This window comes from Protopterus annectens, chromosome 13.part0 (genome assembly GCF_019279795.1).
Source record: "Protopterus annectens isolate FY-2018-M chromosome 13.part0, PAN1.0, whole genome shotgun sequence".
Classification (NCBI taxonomy): Eukaryota; Metazoa; Chordata; order Ceratodontiformes; family Protopteridae; genus Protopterus; species Protopterus annectens.
The window spans coordinates 308,194,627-308,215,874 of NC_056747.1; the positions used below are offsets into that span (position 1 = coordinate 308,194,627).

The 21,248-nt window shown below is 39.2% G+C and overlaps 1 protein-coding gene across 4 annotated transcripts in view; it reads right to left on the minus strand.

Annotated features, from left to right (window-relative positions):
• The window catches only part of SHC2 (SHC adaptor protein 2), a 584,758-nt gene that overhangs the window by 21,640 nt on the left and 541,870 nt on the right, over nucleotides 1-21,248 (minus strand). The window lies entirely within an intron of this gene.

Genomic DNA, 21,248 nt, shown 5'->3' on the forward strand with positions numbered 1-21,248 from the left:
AGTCCTTCAAACTATTTTATTTTTATGTCGGTAAATATTTGCTCAATCTTATTTTCTTGGTTTGAATCATCTTTGCTATACGTGATTAAAATATTATTTCAGAGGCTTACTATCATAAGGTAAACTCACTACCTCCTAATGTCATCTTTGTTTTTTATACAAATAAATTACTAATAATGTACATGACAAATAAGTTAAACAAACACTATAAATTGAAGCCAATCTATACAGAAGGTAAAAAAGCAGCCCCTGCAGAATTTGCAAACTAAATAAGCTCATCTACCACCCAAGTTCAGGCTAATACTTGGAAATGCAGAAAGATAATCCTGCAACACACTGTTGGGAACTTAGGAACTGATTCAAGAGTTGCTTAACTTCTGCTTCCTTTTAAGTGGAAAAATTAACCAAGTGAGAACTCGAGGATATGCAAAAACTGGGAAAAGTAAGAGAATGGGGAATGAATGGGAAATGGAGGAGGAAGAGACAGGAAAGAAAAGGAAACAGCAAAGAAGATGAAGGCTTACAAATGCAAGTTCTCAATTTAGTTTGGATTTCTTTAATATTTTCATCTCAATATATTTACATCATTATCACCCTGAAAAACAAACAAAAGAATAAGTGATGTTTTTAAGTAAAATGTACCTCATTCTCTTACTACAGGACCAGAAGCAGGCACTTCCAGGCTGCTATGCTTTTTCATACATTTCTTTCTTATTAGGATGTTAACAAGAGTCCAGTTGAATAACACATTTAATAGTCTGTCCATAAATTGGTGATACCTTTTTCACAGCAATATTTATGGCTTTGAAAATCGCATGCTTATGTTTCAAGACTCTGGGAGGTATTAGACCATTGAAAAGGTTTGTTGCAGGAATATGTTTCAATTCTAGCTCCCTAGAGTAATCGTCATAAAAATATCTGAACCCAAAAGAAAGTCTAGCTGGGAAAAAGTAATACAAATATACATGTACAGTATGTTCTGAAGACTTTTGGGATAAACCTCCAAAAATTAGAGGCTCACAACTCCACATATCCATGCCTGCTTAGAGTCAGTAGTATGTGAAGGCATTGCCATGTGAGTATGCATATGCACCAAGAAGGGAACATGATATTGCAGGACAATAGCTCAGGAATATTTGTGCATAACTTCTAACAGTTGTGCTGTTCAGTTCCCCATCTTGTTTTTGCTAAAATCAATTAAAGTAGTCTGCTGAGTTCATTATAGCTCAGTGAGAATAAGAAGCACCAAGTGACAGGGCATCTTCCTTAGACTGTGTTGACTAGTTTGCCAGCCAAGAGGGGACTGTACATAGATTCTTCTGTTGTAGTACCTTTTGTATTCTAGGTTTATATTATCAAATTACTATACTGCAAGAGAAAGAGTTATTCTACAAGAGCCCATATTGATGACAAATTGTATTAAATCAGTAAGGTCAGAGTCTTATCAACAGTTCTTTCTTGTACATGGCATGTTGTCCTTCATGAATATAGCATTGTAGTTGTTTGTTGTTTAATCTGCACATGAGAGCTGCTTTTGTTGTACTAGTTGTTTGTTGTTTAATCTGCACTTGAGAGCTGCTTTTGCTGTGCTTTTACATTAAGAAATTCCAAGATAAGACCTCTTGTGGCAGAAGGTGTTTGCCTGGTCTCTCTAAGTTAGGAAGCACTGCAGGAAGCTCAAAGTGTGTTTTTATTGGCTAGATGACATAAGAGCCAGTTTTTAGGGTTTTTCCTCTCTGAGTGGAACTACCCACCATTAGCAGTGCTCTGTATAGTAGCAAACACCTAATCAGTAAAATTTACCTATAAAGTTAGGATTAGATCCAAAACCTGTTAAACAGTGTGGCACATACCTCTCAACTGTACAGATTTTCACAGAATGTCCAGTTTTTGGTCTGTTCCTCATAAAAATGTTGTTTTTTGACAAATCACTGAGATAATCTAAGGATTAAAGTCACTAAATAATAAAACACATTTGAGTTTCAGACTTCATATCCTTCAGAAAATGCACAGTAACACAAATCCTGTTATTCTAACAACTTTCTAAGTTTGTAAAGCGTATAAAATACTAACCAGGATAAAGTATCCTCTAAAAAAACAGATAAGTCCAAAAAATATGTATAAAGAGGATACACCACGACAATCGAAGCCAACCAAATCACCAGCAAATATATTCCAACTGCAGAAATGTTCCAAAACGAAGTTTATTGAGGCAAAAAGAAGAGAGACAGTAAGCGCTTTCATGTCACCAGGACGCTTCATCAGACTTAATTAAGTCCCTGCATCAAACATCTTATATAATAATAAAAGAACTCCTATTGGGTAGCGACTATAAAAGTTCATACAATAAAAAGCTTAATAATTGGTTCACATGAAGGGAAGGAGGGAAAATTTCAACACTTCATACTCAATAACATTTTAAAATACATAATATTATAATATAAAATTTTATATATATATATATATATATATATATATATATATATATATACAGAAATATCTATAAAAGTAATAATAAACTATATAAATTATCTGATAATATATATAAAGCCATCAACGTTTAAAAGGTTTGTCTATTAAAAATGGTCTCCAAGAAACTTTGTCATTAAGGCCATGGCCCCTATCTGCTGCTAACTTAATTATCCACTTTACTTCTTTCTTTTCTGTGCTATTACGCATGCATCCTAGCCTCTTTGTCCTATAAATATGTTCTAATACTATAAATTGAAAAACATGTGTACTATCTCTTTGAAGAACATGATTAGCCAAAGCATTGAGTTCATTTTCCTTGTTAATAGCATATACATGTTCTCTAATACATTCTCTCAAGGTTCTAGTGGTCATACCTACATAAAAACTTTGGCATTTTGTACACTCCCAAAGGAAAGGTACACATGCTTGTCGTACATGCAACCAATGTAGCTATATTAAAAACTCTAATGAATTTGTACATCCAGACACAGGGAAGAAATATGAGTTCAATAAATATGCGGATTGCAAGAGTAGGAATGTGGTTTACCTAGGTCAATGGTGACGTGAAAGCGCTTACTGTCTCTCTTCTTTTTGCCTCAATAAACTTCATTTTGGAACATTTCTGCAGTTGGAATATATTTGCTGGTGATTTGGTTGGCTTCGATTGTCGTGGTGTATCCTCTTTATACATATATTTTTTTAACTTTCTAAGTTTATAAAAGCATGCTCCTATTTTTGGGCCTTTGTCCCCCATTATGTCAGGCTTTGTCCAGATTTCTTGTGCAAAGAGGTTGAGAGGTATAGACTGTGGCATTGTGCAGAAATACACTTAGAGGCTTGAGCAGCTACCTTGTACATTGAATAGCACTACTATGGGTCTACTTTATCCTCTCGAAAGCTGAAATGATTGAATACATATAACTCAACACATAAAAACTGAACTACAAATAAGGCAAAACGTTAATATAGCGAATCTGAAAATACTGAAAAATATTAGTTGGCCCGACCAGTATTTAAATTAAGGAAGAGGCAGTGTAAGTACGCAATGATGTGTTGCTATGTCATGACATTGGCACGTACTTTGTACGTTCAGTATGAAGTGTTTAAATACGTCAAGTAGGCTTATAAACTCTGGCTAGGCTTATAAATGCTCTCGGGCAGATAGCCTAGTACCTACCTATGAACTTCAACCTATGAAAGCATAATTGATTTGAACTTGTTTAATGTAGTGTTATAATTTGCTACATCTGCATACTGACTATTAAATATCTGTCTTTAGTGAAATCCGTTCATAACATGAATAACGAATTATCAATGGCTAGAAAAGGTCTCCCGTTTCCCGGTGTGCTAGGTAATGCATACAGTACAGTTAAGTCTCAGCAGGAGAAAGAAATGTTGCTTATAGAAGGTTATCTGTACAATTTAGAAAAGGTAATAAATTGTAGGAAGTACTGGTGTTGTCATTTAAAAAGAACGATGAAGTGTAAAGGTAGAGCGATAACTAATTCATTACATAACGGAGAAATTTTAGTGAAATCTGCAGCACATGAACATCCTTCAGATCCAAATGAAGTTGAGAAATACCAAGCCTGTGAAAAACTTAGACATCTTGCTAGTATGTCTAGAAGCACTCCAGCGCTAGTGATAGATGATGTTGTAGCAAGTACTTAAATGGAAAGTACTGTAGCGCTGCCTACACATAGATCTATGTTGCACACAGTAAATAGAGTGCGGCATTTGCAGTATGTGAAATATAGCAGGTCTAACATACCTCTAGACATGGTTTCAGTTGATGATTATGCTTTAAAAAAGTCGGTTTGTACAGGAAAGGAAACTGGATATACACACTAACCTTCATGTGTTAGTATTTACCACTGAAGAAAACCTAAAAGACCTTTCTAGCTCTGAGATCTGGTTAATGGATGGTGTATTTTTAACTAAGGGAAAGTTGTGTGGACAGCTACATAGTATTCATGCACTTGTATCACATGCAGGAAACACAAAATGTTTACCCTTCATGTACTTATTTATGAGCAAGAAGTCATCATTACATGTGGGATTGTTAGTTTAACTTGCTGCAGAAACTAAAGCTAGAAGTGTCTGTAAAGTACATGTTGTGTGATTTTGAGCAAGCGTCTATAAAGAGTATGTCATACAACTTTCCGAATGTGTCAGCGAAAGGCTGCCTGTTTCATTTTTCGCAAAATATCTGGCGAAAAGTACAATCTTTAGATTTAACAAAGCTATATGGTGCATGTGTAGAATTTCAGCACTCAGTTAAAATGCTTATAGCTTTGTTATTCCTTAAAGAATGTGATGTTGCAGCCTTTCGTGACTTTTCTAAGGATTTCACACAAGATGGCCGAGAATTGCTAAACTATTTCTCAGATATGTATGTATTAGGGCGTGTACGTAAACAATTTACCAGAACTATAACACCTAGCAGACTTCCCCCGATATATCTTATCTCATTTTGGAACATTTCATCCCTTAATGACAAGTGTTTACCTTGCACGCAAAGAAGGCTGGCACAGATGGATTTGGTGTTTGCTAGGAAAACGAATATCTGATATCCTTGCTGTGTTGAGTGTTTTGACAAGAGAACAGAATAGAGTAGATGAGCTGCATTTACATCTTATGACAGTGTGCCTGCCATCACCTAAAAAGAGAAAAACAATTGATCGGCAGAACCGTTTGCAAGCTGTGATTGCTAAACAACATGAGTATAATGTACAGGATTTCTTAAAGACAGTGGGCATGTTATTAAAAGTTTAAGAATATTATGTCAGTGTCATACTGTAATCAATAAAGTTACTTATGTCTGCTAATTGTACCTACAAGAGTTGCATATATTATGTTTGTTGATGTAAAGTGGTAAGGAAAAACTTAGGATATATGTTGTAAACATTACAAGCAGTATTTCACTATTAAATACAGTGCTATGTTTTTTAGTTGTATTTCTATTAGTAAGATATAGACGTAGGTACAGATGTTACGCTGAAGTCAAAGTGTAATTTGTTTTAGTTTAATGTGCCTATATTATGTGAAGAGAGGTAGAAACATATGTTACGGTGAAAGAAAAGCGTTGCTTCATTTAATTTTAGTTTTGTTTTGAATAGACATATATGTAGGTACAATTAATACACTAAAGGGAAAGTGTGCTTTGTTTTCAGTTCACTGGGTATAGGAAAACAGCATGTTTTGTTTATATTTTAGCACACCAGTGAGAGGGAAGTTGGCCAACAAAAACTTTTTGATATTCTCAGTTTCGGGATGTTTGCATTTCGGCTTAGTTGACGTTCAGGCTTTATGTGTCGTGGAATATGTATTTGATCATTTCAGCTTTCAAGAGGATAAAGTAGACCCCACTACCATAGCCTATATCCATATATAACATCTTGCCCTTAACCCTAGAACCTACCCTAGGAGATCCCTGTAAAAACTCAATCCTTAATTCTAAACAGCCAGTGGTATTACAGGACCACACAATATGATTGCGCAATTTCCAAATGTCTCTATGGCCAGCTTGGTAGATTTGCGCATCCTAAGGCAATGTAGCAAATGTCTCATGTTCTCAAGACAACCAGTTAATCATTAAAGAAAATAACACAGCATGCAAGAAATGTAAATACAGAACTTCCTTAAACAATCTCACCTACAAAAGATATTGTCAGGAATACCTACCTACACTACATCCCTTACACCTACAATTCACCACACACTAAGATTATCTTACGTTAAAGTGCTCAAAAGAAACCTACCCAAATCTCAAAGACCTCCACCGCTACTTAGTGGCAGCCCTGTTCCTCAGAAGTCAATAAGCACACACCAAAAACAACACCAAACACCTCATATAAGCCCACACCTGATGGTCCCCAAGTGCAAAGCCCATAAAGTAAGCATACACTTTACCTATTGCTGTTGTCATTATCAACTCCACTGTGAGACATACAGATGTCCCACTTTCCGGGTTAGACAAGGAAAAGATAATTGTTACTTATCTGAATATGATTCTATCATAGTCTATGTGGGAGTAAATGACCTGAGACATGCCTCACTGGACTATATGAAAAGAGACATAATAGATCTCTTGGAATATACGTCATAAATAAGTATGAACCTTGCACTGAACAGGATTCTACCATCACCAAGGATGATGCCATAGTATGAACATAAAATTATTGATTTTAATAACTGGCTTAGTTTCTGGTATCACTCTAGGGGGGTCCAATATCTGTTAGCATGGGAGAACATGGTCAAAAGAACATGTTGCTTTGCCAAGGATTTGGTGCACCTCTCCCCTCTAGGCTTTCACATATTCAAAGAAACTTTATCCACCCTTACAGATTTTTCCAGGCGATGCCAAAAAGATAAAACTACCAACATTGTGAAAAACTGTACAAGCAACTTTAAGACTCTTTGTAAATCCCAGACAACGTGCACATTCCTTAAGTGTTCACAGACAGACATCCACCAGCTTGGCTTGCTGGATGAGTGGATTGTTAGCATAACCAAATCATCTGTAATGCATACACCGAACAGAGATGCATGCTCCAGAAAAAAGAATTATAAGGATTTATTTGTATTTTGCACATGATACATACAAAAAGTAGCAAAATGTATTACCTGTGAATTTTCATTAAATGAAGCTTTCTTTTGAGCTGTAAACCAGTGTTTTTTTATATAATATTTGTGTTATCTTTGTTTCCTATCATTATCCCATTTTGATTTACTATGTTTTTTTGCTTCCTCCTCCTCTTTTCAATCTTAGTTATTGATGGCATTTACTGAGTCCTCCAAACACCTCCAAACATTACATTCTTAAACATTCATATAGACTTTATTATTGTGCTGATATACTTTACCCCCTGATATGAATTAATGTACCTATCAATAAGAGTAACATCAATACAAATGAAAAAAAAACAGATACCGAAGAAGACTGAAGTCAGGTACTGTGTGTGTGTGTGTGTGTGTGTGTGTGTGTGTGTGTGTGTGTGTGTGTGTGTGTGTGTGTGTGTGTGTGTGTGTGTGTGTTAGTGTATTCCCCAGTTGCTATATACTGGTGGCTAGCGAGAACTCAGGATATGTGGTGATGGGCTTGAACCCTGTAACTTGGGTGCAGGTGACAAAAGCCTGAATTCCCTACCCACCACCATTTGTAAAACATTTGCAGATTTTTGCCTTATATTTGTTCTGTTCCTCATAAAATCTGTGGTTTCTGTATGTTTTTTTTCATTAGACAGTTAGTAGTGCATTGGTAGCATTGTTGCCTGACAGCTACAGGTTCTCTGGTTTGATTCTTGGCTGGGGTGACTTGTGTGTGGAGTCTGCATGTCTGCCCTGTGTTTGTGTGGGTTTGCTCTGGTGTTCTCTGATCTTACAAAGACATGTGTTTGGAGTATTTCTCCCTGGGGCTCTGCTGAAAATTGGCTTTTGTTCCAAGTCAGACTTTCCTGGTTAACAAATGTTAAATAAATAAAAATGACAGGCATTTGAATTTCAGACTTCATATTCTTCAAAAATTACATGGTAACACAAAACATTTTATTCTAGCAATTTTCTAAGTTTATAAGATGGCTATTTGAAATTTGTCCCTATTTTTGGGACTGTATTCCCCCATTATTGACTTAGGTTTTTTTTTTGTGCTAAGGTTGAGAGCTATGGTGAGAACTGAATTCACTGAATATGTTTGGGGGCTGTATTCTCCCATTACTGGCTTTGTCCAAGTGTTTTTTGCTAACAGGTTGAGAGCTATGGTGAGAACTAAATTCACTGAATATGTTTGGGGGCTGTATTCCCCATTATTGGCTTTGTTCAGGTGTTTTGTGCTAAGAGGTTGACAGCTATGGTGAGAAATAAATTCACTAAATGATATCCATTTAAGTGTCAGTCTTCCTCTGTTTCACAAAACAGCTAATTTGGCCTAGTGGTATGTTGCTCTGACTGTTTTGCACAGGGTCCTGGGTTCAAGACTTGGCAGTGAAATGTATGGCAGTAACACAGCACTTTATTCTAGCAACTTTCCAACATTATACAAGCAATGTTTAAAATGTGTCCCTGGTTTTGGGGCTTTTGACCCCCCCAATAAATTTTGGCTTTTTCCAGATTTCTTGTGCTGCACAGTTTAGAGATACAGCTGAGTGTCGAGTAGATTTACAAGGAGCTGAGAGCTGCAGGGGAACAAAAGTTTAGTGCTGCTTATGCTGAGTCTGCTTGCATTGTTAATAGCACAACAGGTAGTGTACTTGCTTGTGATGCAGAAGGCTCTGTGTTCTACTCCCACAGTAGGTAGATGCATTGCTGATACTGTATTGTGATGTAAAGGGGGTGGATGCTGCAGTCCTTTTTGACAAAGATACCCTGTAATTATGAACCTGTTATCAGTTTGCCATCCATTCCCTATTGCAATATTACTAGCGATTAATTCAAGGGCAACAGGCACTTTATTTGTAGATGAAACAATGAAATATAAAGTTGTTTGCTAGCAGCAACCTCATTAGTTACAGATCTATTTAATGAGGAATTAATTTGATGACTTTTACTTCTTCAGAGATTGTGCATATTTACTGATACTGGTAGACTGTAGAAGTTTGTGTAGACTTTTATGATGGAAATGTTCTGAACTGGGCAGTTTTGTCATTATTGGTGCATGCATTTTGTTTCATTGTTTACTGGGAAAATGTTCAAATCAATAAATTTAAAATGCCTTCTAACAACTGTACTGTATTGTGCAAGGAATATAATTTAATACATTCAGGAAGGTGTATTAAAGAGCACGTGTATGTTTTATGTGCAAGGGGCCTATGATTTGAAAACAGCTCAAAGTTAATCTTTATCTGCCACTGGCAGAATGTATTTTCTTTGAATGTGGGTTTCAATGCAGTTTCAATGAATGTAAGTTTCAATGGCAGAGAAGTTTTAATGCTAAGTCTATTTTCATTGTGAGACTGCATTGCTTTGTTTAGCAGATATCTATTAGTGTTTGTGCTGTAAAATGCAAAATAAAACTTTCAAATGAAATCCAAATCATCACAGAAGTAAAGCAGTATGCATTTTACAGTGTTTATGGTGAATGGGGTGAAATAACCAAGGAATGGGACATTGGAATGGCTGCGGGGGGGGGGGATGCTCCATTCAACCATGATTTTGTGAGGGGGGGGGGGGACAGCAAACTCAAAGACAGCCCCAGCTGAACTATACCTCTCAATTATCCAGAGTTTTGCAGAATGAATAGATTTGTGCTTCTTCTTTTTGGTTTGTTCCTCATAAAATTTGTGGTTTTCTGGCAAATCATTTAGGAGTGAAGTCACTAAATAATGACAGACATTGCGTTTCAGACATCATAACCTTCAGAAAAATGCATGTTAAAGCAAGACCTGTTATTCTATCTATCAAGTGTCTTAAGTTTATACAAGAGCAATTTTTTGTACTGTTTGTATGTTCCCCCAATATATTTGGCTTGTCCAGATTTCCTGCATTAAGAGGTTGAGAGGTACATGCAAATAAATCACTTTATAGAATTAGGAATATCCAGACCTCTCAATTGTCCCCAATTTTGACTCAAAATGTTGCTCTTTCCCTAATAATCCTTCTGCAAAATGGAAATTTTGGAAGAAAACGTGGAGGGTTTACAATTATAAATAAATGTAATGATCAGAGTTATAGATTACTTTTATTTCAGAAATGCATGTAGATTCTCTTATTTTGTCAGCTGCTCAAGTTAACAGTACTCTTATTAAAAAGGTGTCCTTTCTTTGACAGGTTCCCAGCTTCATTTTGTGGCAATTGTATATTTTTGCATCACAGTTTTGGACCGTTTTTCATAAAATTGTGGTTTTCTGGCAAATTAGTGGCAAATCATTAAAGATTGAAGTTAGAAAATAATGGCAGACATTTGAGTTTCAGATTTCATACCCTTCAGAAAATTCATACTAATGCAAGACCTACTATTCTATTAGAAAGTTTATAAGAGCAATATTTAAAAATTGTCCTTATTTTGGGGCCTGTGTCCCACTTCTATGTATGGCTTTGTCCAGATTTCTTGCTCTGAGGTTGAGAGGTATGAGTGTCAGAGCCATCATCGTCAGCCAGAAACATTTCAAATTGTGACATACTTGTTGCACCCCACTCCCCCATGTAGTGACTCTAGATGTGTCCAAGCAAGGCAAGGAGCAGTTATGCAGTGTAAGTGTGCAGAGTATTCCCCCATCCAAGGCAGACACAAGTACGACAGTGGCTCTTCATCTGTCCTTGATTTTGAAGAATGTTCTGGTTTTCTGTCATATTTTCATACTGTTGATTTATGCTTCTTATTCAGAAAATGCATGCTGTCACTGTGCCCTGTTACTCTGTGCTTAAGTAACAAAACACACAAAAACATACTCGGAGGCTCTAATTAAAAATCTACCAAAGCAGACATCCAAGCAACCACTACCTCAAAACACAGCACATGCAACACATAGTTCACAAAGTCAGTGTGCCAAACAGTCACAGCCCTTAAGGCCAAACAACATGCCTGATACACCTGTAGTAGGTGACTCCATAGTCAGACACACTGATGTCCCGCTCACCAGACTGAACAAGGAAAAGATTACAGTAAGCTGCCTGTCGGGCGCTAGAATCCACCACATAACACAAGCACTCAGGTCACTCCAAAGCAAGTACAAATATGACTCAGTCATTGTCCATGCTGGTGTGAATGACCTGAGACGTACCTCCCTGGACTACATGAAAAGAGACATAGAGGAGCTCTCTGATTATGTAGCCCAGGCCGGTATGACCCTGACCCTGAGCAGCATCTTACCCTCACCAAGAATGATGTCACAGTACAAAGACAAAATGATCAGCTTTAACAATTGGCTCAATTACTGGTGTCATTCTAAGGGGATCCAATGTCTGTCTGCTTGGGATGACATGCTTGACAAGCCACGCTGCTTCACAAGGGACAGCTTGCACCTGTCACCCCTGGGCTTCCGGATATTGTCCAAGGCTCTTGCCACCCCCATAGTGCCTTTTTTAGGCAAGGCTCAAAAGACAACCCACCTCCCCAGAAAACACAAGTGGAAAAAAACTAAGGGTAATGTTGCTCAACACCAGAAGTCTAAACCTCAAGATGCACGCTCTCGAAGCCCTCCTCAGTATGGAGAACATCGATGTCTGTGCAGTGACTGAAACCTGGTTCAAGGCTCCTGAGAGCACCCCAGCACTACCAGGTTATACCTCATATTATGCTTTTCGGCCTCAAAACTTGGACCGAACTACAAAAGGAGGGGGAGTATCCATATTCATCAAAGATACCCACACCTCCAGGTTAGTGGCAACGCACGAAGCATCGGAGACCATCCAGGTGCAACTAACCATAGGCAAAACTGCCCTACAGTTTGTAGCATGCTACAGACCACCCTCTCAAACTCAGGAACCCCACTCAGCCTTCCTGAAGACACTGGAGAGTATGAATGTCTCTCCAAATACCATCATATTGGGGGACTTTAACTACCCAAACATAGACTGGGAGCATTACTCAAGCCCCAACACCCTAGCCCAAAGGTTCCTAGAATTCATAAACTCAAATGCGATGGAACAACTAGTCACCACTCCCACAAGAGGAGATAATATACTAGACCTGATCATCACAAACATGGGGACACAATGCTCCACACCGGAAGTATACCCCTCATTGGTGAGATCAGACCATAAAGTAATCTCACTGGAAATCCACATCCCGCCCCCACCCCCAGCACAAAAGGCCAAAGTGAAGAATTTCTCAAAAGCTGACTTCACACTTCTTAAGACTGAAGTGGTATCCTTCAAGGCCCCTGGGCCAGTAAAAACCACAGCCCACACCGCTGAATCCTTTATAAATGCTTTCCACTGACACCTTCAAGAATGCATGGATCATGCAATCCCAAATAAAACCAAGATCCATTCCCCCAAAGGCATGCGTCCTGTCTGGTGGACCCCAGCCATAAACAAGCTTTACAACAGGAGGAGGAAGCTACTACATGACAGAGCAAAATCCCCAAAAGGGAAGGCATCTCTGATCAGTACTAGCAAAAAACTACGATCACTCATAAAATCATCCAAGGCCAACTTCGAGAGAAAAATCACAAAAGACACTAAAGACAATCACAAGGCCTTCTTTAGTTATGTTAGAAACCTGGGTGGAAACTCCCAGATATGCTCAGAGTTAGTCCAAAATGACAAAAAATACACTGAACCCACAGACATTGCCAACATACTGGCAGACAGGTTCAGTGCAAATTTCTCTCCCCCCAAAAGGAGAAATATCTATCCCAGCAGAGTGTAGCCTCCCTGACATCTCAGATGCCTAGGTGAGAGCCGCCCTCTCCAAAGCTAAAAACACAGCATCAATGGGACCAGACGGTATCCCGGGTTGCGTGCTACATGAACTCCAAGAGGAACTAAACCCGCACATAAGGCTGCTGTTTAATCTTAGCCTTACTACAGGATACATACCCAAAGAATGGCATACAGCAACAGTGGTCCCACTCCACAAAGGAGGTGCTTCTACGGACCTTGGAAATTACTGCCCCATAAGCTTGATGAGCCTGATCTGCAAAGCTATGGTGAGGATCATTATGGAACTCATAAACAAAGACATTAGGGACCTACAGACACTGGATCCTACCCAATTCGGCTTTGTCAAGGGCAGATCCTGCCTTTTGAACCTGGTCGACTTTTTTGAAACAGTCACTAAGGCCATTGATGAGGGTAAGGCAGTTCACACAGCCTACCTTGATCTTGCAAAAGCCTTCGACACAATACCCCACTCAGGCATCATTGACAAGCTCACCAGCTTAAACGTAAACCCATATGTCATAAGATGGGTTGCAAACTGGCTCAAAGACAGAACCCATAAGGTCAGAATTGCTGGAGCTATGTCAGACTCTAAGCCAGTCACAAGCGGTGTCCCACAGGGCTCGGTCCTGGGACCCCTCTTGTTCAGCATTTATTTTTCCGAGGTGCAAGCAAACATAGGAGGATTGTGGCTAACAAAGTTCGCAGATGACTGCAAACTGGGCACCATAATTGATACTCCAGTGGACACAGGCATCCTTCAGAAAGGCCTCATAGAAACGGATAACTGGTGCCAGAGCCATGTCCTAAAACTGAATGCCAAAAAATGTATAGTCATACCCTTTGGGAAAAACAAAGTACCCACAAATTACCACATAGGTGGTAATCCATTAAGTACGGAAGAAGTAATCAGGGACCTAGGGACCCAAGTTGACAGTAACCTCTCATTTGACACTCACATTGCCAAGGTGGTTAGGAAGACCTTCTATATTACACACCTTATCATGAAAGGATTCACATCTAGATCAAGAGAGGTCATTGTGCCCCTGTACTCTTCCCTTATCAGGCCCATAATTGAGTACAATGTCCCATTTGGCATCTACCGTACCCGACACCTGCAGCAGTTAGAAAGACCCCAAAAGTACCTCACCAAGAGGATCAAGGGTCTCAAACATATGTCATATGCTGCCCGGCTGAAGAAACTCCAGCTCTATTCAGTCGCATACCGCCTACTCAGAGGTGATCTATGTCTGACGTACAAGGCCATGTCAAATCCGGAATTAATGGACATGCTCCACCTCAGAAAATCCAAATCCACCAGAGCCACGAGAGCGAGAGATTTGAACCTCAACACAGAAATAAATAGGACATGCTGGAGGGACAGATTCATAACCCAGAGGCTCCCTACACTCTGGAACCGAATCCCAGTCCATGTTAGGCAGAGCCCCTCACTGACTCTCTTCAAGAGAAATCTTGATGAGTGGATGGGAGATCGTAGGTTTACCCCGGGGGTCACTTCTGTGTCACTTCTAGACAGAGGCACAGTAAACTAAACCCTAAATGGGCATAGTATTCTCATTCCAAGGGGTGGCGAAGGCCACACACACTCGGGCTAGGCTTGTAAATGCCCTAGGGCAGATAGCCTAGTATGAACCTATGAACCTATGAACAATGCTTTAATGATCATGAGGTAAGCTTGTTGAAGATTGTAAGATGCAAGTAAGCTTTAATAAGCATACTGTTAAATAATTACCAACACTGAAAGCCTTTTTGCTGTTGCCATGCAGAGAATATTTACATAACTAGATAACGTATAAGCCTTAGGTACTGAAATGCATATGACAGTATTTGTAATAAAGGACAGGATTACAGTATTTTCAGAAGCTCATTACATTTGTTGGAGACTTGCAGTCATCTTTGCAGGCTTTACCCGTAAACTAAACTGCCAATCTATCATTTGTGGTCCATAACTTGTGCAGTAATCCCTTAAGCAATTTATCTTGAGATTGTTTCTTGTTTGCTGTTCATTTTTTACTTTGATCATGTCTTCCCCATGGAACAAGTAGATAGTTGTTGTCAGGCAGCAGGTCTTTTTTGGATAAGAAACATTTTTATAATTGGGGGTATCACAGAGATTGCTACTTTCAGCATGTTACTTGGTAATTTTATAAAGCTGAATATAAATTAAAATTAGAACTGCAGTGCAAGGTGAAGTGGTTTGAGTTGAGTGCTACTTGTTTTTTTTTTATACTTTATTTTGACTGGCATTCCAGTAATGTATTTAAAAAGTAATTTATTTTTTCATGCCACACAACCTTTGTGTTTCCATCTAGATATTAAGTAGGCTGTCACGTAGCCCATACATTAAAATATTTTTTCTTCTACACTTCATTTTGTCTTGATTGGACTCTCGTAATGATGGTTTGGCACCCAGGGAAGCGTATTTAATTAAAGTTCCAGTTGTTGTGTTTTTGAACATAGCTCCACCCCCTTTCTAGTTGTCTGCACCCATTCCCATTGGCCCCACCCATTCAACTGTCTCCTGCAGCCCCCCTTTAATTTGAAGTCACCAGCCGCTACTGCCCAAAACAAACACTTAAAACAAACTCAGTTGGTGGAATCCTCACCTAAACATGGTATATAAAAATAAAAGAAGAAAATTCATAGCCAAAATAAGGAAAAGAAACTTCCTTAAAGACAAGTGCTCTAAACTAAGAGGTCTAATTAAGTCCAACAAGGCCACCTATGAGGTCAATATAGCCTTGCAGGCTAAGCACAATTAGAAAGCCTTCTTCAGCTATGCCCAGAAACTTAGAGGTAACACACAACAGTGTGTGAACTGGTGGTGAATGGTGCAACCCATACCAATCAGGGTGACATAGCAAATCTACTAGCTGATAAATTCAACTCAGATTTCACCCCCTCACTCCTCCCCACCAGGTGAAATCCCCTCTAACATACTTCCACCAGCTATTAGTAGGGGCCAGATGCAGGCAGAACTCATTAAATCCTGGAATATCACCTCCATGGGTCCAACAACATCCCTAATTGCATCCTGAACAGTCTAAAACATAACCTATTAGGACCTCTTGATGCACTCTTTGACCACAGCCTTGAAGCAGGCTACTTTCCAGGTGAATGGAGGACCACAACAGTTAATCCCCTCCACAAGGGCTGACCATCTACAGACCCAAGGAACTACAGACCCATCAGCCTTATATGCAAAGTTATGGGACAAATTATCATTGAAATGATAAACAAGGACATTGGCAACTTACAGACACTGGATCCATCCCATATTGACTTTGTAAAGGGAAGGTCATGCCTACTTAACCTGGCAGACTTCTTGGAGAGGGTCACCAAGGCAATGGATGAGGGTAAAAACAGTGCATACTACTATACCTCTCAACGTCTTAGTGTACAAAACCCAACAAAATGGGGGGATGAAGGACCAAAAATAGGGACATATTTTAAATATTGCTCTAATAAACTTAGAAAGTTGCTAGAGTAACTGGTTTTATTTTGACATACATACATTTTCTGAAGGATTTGAAGTCTGAAACTCAAATGTATGTCATTATTTAGTGACTTCACTCCTCAAATCATCCCAGTAATTTACAAGAAAACCACAAATTTTATGAGGAACTGACCAAAAATAGAAGCCAAAAATCTGGACATTCTGTGAAAATCTGGACAGTTGAGAGGTATGCAGTACTATGTATCTTGACCTGGCTAAGTAAACTGATACAATACCCCAGCTCTCTGAGCTAGGGGTAATCCCTTACATTACTTACTGAATTGCCAGATGGCTCACAGACAAGATCCAAGAAGTCAGGATCAATGAGACCACATCCACCAAGTGACCAGTCACAAGTGCAGTACCCCAGGCTCGATGCAGAATCCGCTCAGGTATTGCATCTACTTCTTGGAAGTCAAGGCTAATGTTAAAGGTCTCTGGGTCATCAAGATCTCAGATAACTGTAAATTGGAAGCTATTATAGATTCCCCCCAAGATACATCATGTAAGTGGGTTTAACACAGACACATGACTGGTGCCAAAGCCATGGCCTAAAACTCAATGCCAAAAATGCATTACAATGTCCTTTGGGAACTATCAACCCAAGTTAATTACTCCATCAATAAAATGCCCCTAAGAGTCGACCCAGTAGTAGGGGATCTGGTAACATATGTACACAGCAATCTGACCTTTGACCAACATGTAGCTAAGATAATAAGAAAATTATTCAATGTCACCCAACTTACAGGTAAGGGTCTGGCATCCAGGTCCAAGGAAGTTATAGTACCACTCTACTTAGCCCTTATTAGACCTATCATTTAATATAATGCCCCCTTTGATGTGTATCTAACCACACACTTGTAACAGTTGGAACGCCCACAAAGGTTTCTCATTAGGAGAATTCAGGTCATGAATACCCTGACTTAAATCAGTCATCTAAAGGCTCTGTCTCTGTATTCAGTTTCCTACAGGCTGCTGAGAGGGGATATTTGCCTGGCTTACAGGCCTTCCTCAGATCTAGCCCTGATGGGTCTGTTGCACATGTGCAAAACAAATAGCACCAGAAACCAGGGATTGGAACTTCACTTGTGACATAAACAGAATGTGCTGGAGAGACAAATATGTGTCCCAAAGGATCCCCACACTATGGAATGGGCTCCCCATCCATGTAAAACTGAGTTCATCCCTGACCCTATTCAAAAGAACCCATAACAATTGGATGAGAAACCATAAATGTACCCCCTGTCTGGTCCCCATGAGCCTTATTGACAGATGTCAATAAGAAAAGTATTATCCTAACAACCCCCATACCTACCTACTAACAAGGCCCCCATATGATACATGGAAGCCAAATGGTTTGGGGTGCACTGCTAGACTTGTAAGGGCCCTAGTGGTTGTTAGTCTAGTAACAACCTATGAACCTGTAAAAATTATTAAACCTACATCCTAGATGGGTAAAAGATGCAAAGAGAGAGAAATGTAGGTGACAGGTATCATATTAAGTGCAGATACTGGGTGGCATGAAAGGAAACAGCTGGGTTCTTTCCATTTTTGGAATACTGGCAAGTGATTTATTTTACATTGTGTATGGTTAGAAGCAGCATGCTTCTCAATTGCTCTGCTTTATGTGGGGTGCTGTGATTTCAAGGCACATACCAGTGGCTGTTCTACTGCTCCTCTTAAAGTAATCACTGCTCTATTTCTGGTCTGTCACTGGTTCACACACAGGGTAGCCCTGAACCAATGACAGACTACTTTCCTGGAACATATTAATCAAGCAATCCAATCTCTAGCACACCCTGGTTTATGTGTTTCTGAGTCTGGAAAGACAGGCTTTGCTTTTAATAAGTTTTTTTTTTCTGGAATTAGATAACTGCATTTATTGCGATATTTCTGTCCTGTGACTACTGTGCCACCCACTTATGAGTAAATCGTAGCCCCCTGTCTACACAGAAATGAGAATACATATTTAAATATGTGGGGGTGGAGTGATGGGTATTAGGAAAATGAAGAATGGAAACAGGCAACAGTAAGCAAGGAACAGCTGAATTTGTGCAAGTATCATTTATACCAAGACAACTGTACTGTAACCTACACTACACTACTGATGTTATATAGACCAAGCTAAAATAACAACAATAGTCTGGTATGTACACTGAACAGATACAAGTTATGACATTGGCATAAACAGCAGCAAATAAAGCAACAATAAACATAGCATTCTTGACAAATACAAGCAGAATGTAAATATGCAAAACATACCTTGTGAAAGTGGAGGATGGATAGTAATGTGTTTAACATTCTAGTATGGAAACATGTAGTTGAAGCAGGTCTATATTACGAAACCACAATGGCAAAACATCGACAGCCATTTAATCGATCCCAAAATACCAAACTACAAGTTATGTGAATGGCCAAATCACCAAGTTTTTTCCTAGGGAAAAAAATTGGTAGGTCAACCAGACGTGACACACCACTTCAAACGTTGCAAAGTGGGGGGGGGCTTCACCCCCTCACACCCCCAATGTGGGAGGCTATGCCCCCGACACCCCCAACTAAATATACTAACTCTGAGATTGCACTACAGTGGGGAAAAGGGCAAATTCATGGTGATGGCTAACCGATTTTTCCCCTAGGAAAAAACTCTGTGATCTGGCTGTTCTCGTAACTTGTAGTTCGGTATTTTGGGGTCAATGAAATGGCTGTCGGTGTTTTGCCATTTCGATTTCGTAATATAGACCTGTCGAAGCCAAGTATTTTATGTGGATTTAGCTGCAGGGCTCTTCAATTGTGAAAGTGTAACGAGGAAGGTTACAACACATTCACTGATTAATCTGACCATTTAACTTATTTAATGAAATCATCAGACTATGTTAATTGTCTAGCACTATGGCTTGAGGAAACAGCACTGAAATAAACTCAAAATTCTTACAGAATATTTGGTAGGGCATGCACTATTCTGCTGTTACGCTGTCTAGAGAAGGCTATTATAGCTTTCAAGTGAATGTCTACCTTAACATGCCTTGCAAAGGACCCAGGTTTTCAAAACAACATGCAGTCATAGCAATTTAAATTTCTAGTAACTTGCATCACTTCATTTGTCAGCTCTGTGAGCCTGAACTTCAAAGAACAGATAAAATTCAGTTAAAGGACACCTATGCCATGAACACTTTTCTTCTTCACAATATATTTCTACACTACAAAATAGCCCTACTCTGCTACAAACAAATAAATAAAGCAAGACGTTTCTCTCTTTCTGTGACATTTCTGTGGTATTCGTTCCTCAGTGCACAACATATTTGGTTTGGAAAACACATGCAGGATGCAACTTTAATGCTAGTCATAAAATAGTTAAAAAAGAACCATCTTTTACACTAGTGCTTCTTAGGTATACAAACCAAAGCACACCCAGCAGGTGCTTTAACTAAAAAGCAGTCACATGACAGCTAGCTAAGTGAGCAAACTCTGTAATTAAGCAATAATCCATGACTGTGGGTGAGTAAATCTGGACTTAATCACAGCTGGTATGATTTGATCATGTGGCGAAGCTCAAGTGATTAAACAAAGGCAACCTGGAGAGACCACAGATGTTCCATACCAGGAGAATCCAGGTCCTCGAAAATCTATCATACACAGATAGGCTAAAAGCCCTATCCCTCTACTTAGTTTCATACAGAATCTTCAAAGGTGACATCTGTCTGGCATACAAGGCAATCTCTTACCCTGCCTTGATGGGACTTCTGCATATGCACAAGTCAAGCTCCACTCGAGTAACCCACATGCAGGGTCTCAACCTGGTCTGTGACATCAACAGAACTTGTTGGTGGGACAGATTTGTGTCCCAGAGACTCCCTCATCTATGGAATAGACTCCCTCTCCATGTCAAACAGAGTACCTCTTTACCCCTTTTTAAGCACAACCTGGATAACTGGATGGGAAATAGAAAATACATCCCTGGGGTTCCACCAGTGTCCCTTCTGGACAGGGCATCAGGTGCTGACTTGTCTAAACATGGGCTAAACTCTTGGCTAGGCTTATAAGGGCCTCAGGGCCAATATCCTAGTAACTTATTATGATCCTGTGAACCATCCATATATCCTGATGGGTTACCTTCATTTCATTGACAGCTCTTTTCACTGACAACCAAATCAGCAAGACCAATTCACTGAAAGTTCATTTCACTGAAAACTCATTTGACTGACAACTCATTTCACTGAAACTTATTTTGTTGACAGTTATATATGGCCTATTCCCCACTGTAGTGCGATCCTGGAGTTAGAATATATAGTAAGGGGGGTGTGGGAGGCACAGCCCCCCACATTGGGGGGTGTAGGAGGTGACACCCCCCCCACATACTTTGGTTGTATATTGTTTTCTGCAAAATAGTTATTAATTCCACTTGTAATTATCCATCTGTATAGTTTAAGACGTTTATAATATGTGGGGGGCTTCACCTTCCCACACCCCCCCTACTATATATTCTAACTCCAGGATTGCACTACAGTGGGGAACAGGCCATATACAACTGTCAACAAAATGAGTTTCAGTGAAATGCGTTGTCAGTGAAATGAACTTTCATGAATTCGTCTTGCTGATTTGGTTGTCAGTTAAATGAGCTGTCAATGAAATGAAGGTAACCCATCCTGATATACCCACAAACAGGAGTAGATTATTGCTATTATACAATGACATTATTTAAAAAAGAAATTGCTTACATTTCTTAAATAATGTCTTTGTATAAGGGCACTTCAGTCTTCTTCTGTGTTGTCTTCCCTAAACTGACATACTGTGTATGAGAATGGGACTTGTGTTCCCACATTTTCACAGTACATTGGTGCAGGAGAAGTGACATAATTAAACAGAACCCTTGCTTTTTTTTAACTATTAAAAATATAGATTTATAAAGGACATCAGAAACATATAAGGAAAATCAGGTTCA